This window comes from Octopus bimaculoides, chromosome 6 (assembly GCF_001194135.2).
Source record: "Octopus bimaculoides isolate UCB-OBI-ISO-001 chromosome 6, ASM119413v2, whole genome shotgun sequence".
In the NCBI taxonomy this organism is placed as follows: Eukaryota; Metazoa; Mollusca; class Cephalopoda; order Octopoda; family Octopodidae; genus Octopus; species Octopus bimaculoides.
The window spans coordinates 25,332,930-25,335,080 of NC_068986.1; the positions used below are offsets into that span (position 1 = coordinate 25,332,930).

Genomic DNA, 2,151 nt, shown 5'->3' on the forward strand with positions numbered 1-2,151 from the left:
CTGGCAAGCCAGAAGGTTGCACCATGCTCCAATCTGATCTGGCAGAGTTTCTACAGCTGGATGCCCTTCCTAATGCCAACTACTCCGAGAGTGTAGTGGGTGCTTTTACGTGCCACCGGCACGAGGGCCAGTCACACGGGAGCCAGTCCAGCGGCACTGGCAACCACCTCGCTCGAATGATTTTCTAACGTGCCACCAGCTCAAGTGCTAGAAGGCAACCCAAATCATTGTACACAGTGCAAATAAAGGGGTTTATTTTATTAGTTGGCAGTTATAAGCACTGATCAGCAAAAATTTTTGACCACTGAAATTATAAACAAAGCCTGTGGGTTGTTTTGGCTTAAAAGTTTGGATACATCTAGCTGATATGACACAATATGCCAAAGCACCAGTGTTTCTGAATCCCTTGTGCCAATAAGCCAAGTGTGTTATGAATGTACTGTTGCCATAGAAAGAAGCTGTTCTCCTGTGACATATACAACAGCGATTAGTATATTTGCATTTATATCTGCTAGAAAAAATATGCAAGATGTCTTAGATATATCCAAGATATAATATTGATTTCAAAACATATGTTTACAGATAATTGTATTTTTTTGTGTAATTTTCACTAGTCTTGCCTGATTTACGTTTTTGTTGCTTCGCTAAATCCCCTTTGAGAATTATTCGGTCTAAGTAGACACATGACATGTGATCTTCTTCTAGCACATTAGCAGTCCACCTAGTGGCCTCCTTTATATATATTTTTATATATTCTTATATATAAGATATATTAAATGTATCTAAGATGAAAACCTCCTTGTCTTTACTTTCATCATAAATATATAAGATATATTTAAGACATTTTAGATATATTTAAGAAAAAAATATGCAAATCTTTTATTGGATGCTTTCTAGCAATGACATCTTGTTTTTTTTTTTTATTTATTTTGCATCAAATCATGTAATCTAATACTATGTTAACAAATATAGTCTGAAATCTCAGATATCATTTTTAATGCAGTATGATGTAATTTAAGGTAACTTTAACTGCTATTTCTAGCAGGAAAGGCAGCATGTACATGCTTCTCTAATGGCTCGGGGTCATTTGCATGTGTACTTTCTTGAAAATGTACCCTAGTAATGTAATATTCCTTGGTATTTCCATAGAAAATACATTTGTGTGTGTGTGTGTGTGTGTGTGTGTGCAAGAGAAAGACAGAGAGATGGTCTGTGGGTCTCTTTGAGCATCTATTTTATGAGTATCCCAGTTGTTGAATCTGTAGCAGATTGTTATTTATGTGGAACTTTTTCACTATTAACTCTGTTTTTTGTATCTCTTTGATGCATACACACAAAATTACACACGCTCACACACACACATATTCTTGCACTCTCTCACAATCATACAGATGCTCAATGTGCACACACATACACATACACACACACACCTTTTCTTTATCCCTTTTCCAGTCTATCATGTTCACTTTCATTCATTTTTTTTTTGTATATATGTCTATGTTTGTAAGCTTTATTTTATTATATTTTATTTATTTATTCCTGACTTCTCAGATTTCTGAAAACCTCCCTGTCTTTACTTTCATCTTAGATATTATTGTCAATAACAACAGCTTCATAAAATCCGTCAAGTTGTTTATTTAGTAATTCTACACACACACACACACAAATACACACACACATACATACACACAAGCAAATACACATACACACACATGCTCACACACACATGCTCACACACACATGAAAGTTGATATATTCAAATGCTGAATTATGTCAAATGAATGTGAGAGAGATGTGTCCAGTACATGTTGTTGAGTAAATATGGCTTACTGGAGCTCAGTGTTTGTCTTGTGACTTGAGTTTCATGCCACTGTGATCTTCAGGCAAAAACACCTGAAGATCATGATGCCATGAAAGTGCAGTCACAAGGTAAGCATTTAGTGTCAGTAACCTATATATGTATGTGTGTGTGTGTATATATAATTCAGGCGTGCGAGTGGCTGTGTAGTAAGTAGCTTGCTTACCAACCACATGGTTCCGGGTTCATTCCCACTGCATGTCTTCTACTATAGCCTTGGGCTGACCAAAACCTTGTGAGTGGATTTGGTAGATGGAAACTGAAAGAAGCCCGTCTTATATATATATATATAT

At 36.0% G+C, this 2,151-nt stretch overlaps 1 protein-coding gene across 1 annotated transcript in view; it reads left to right on the forward strand.

The window, feature by feature from the left end:
• LOC106869477 (cytochrome c oxidase assembly protein COX11, mitochondrial) overlaps positions 1–2,151 on the forward strand; it is a gene marked incomplete at its 5' end in the record, with an annotated part of 205,107 nt that overhangs the window by 18,333 nt on the left and 184,623 nt on the right. The gene's annotated exons all lie outside the window — the stretch shown is intronic.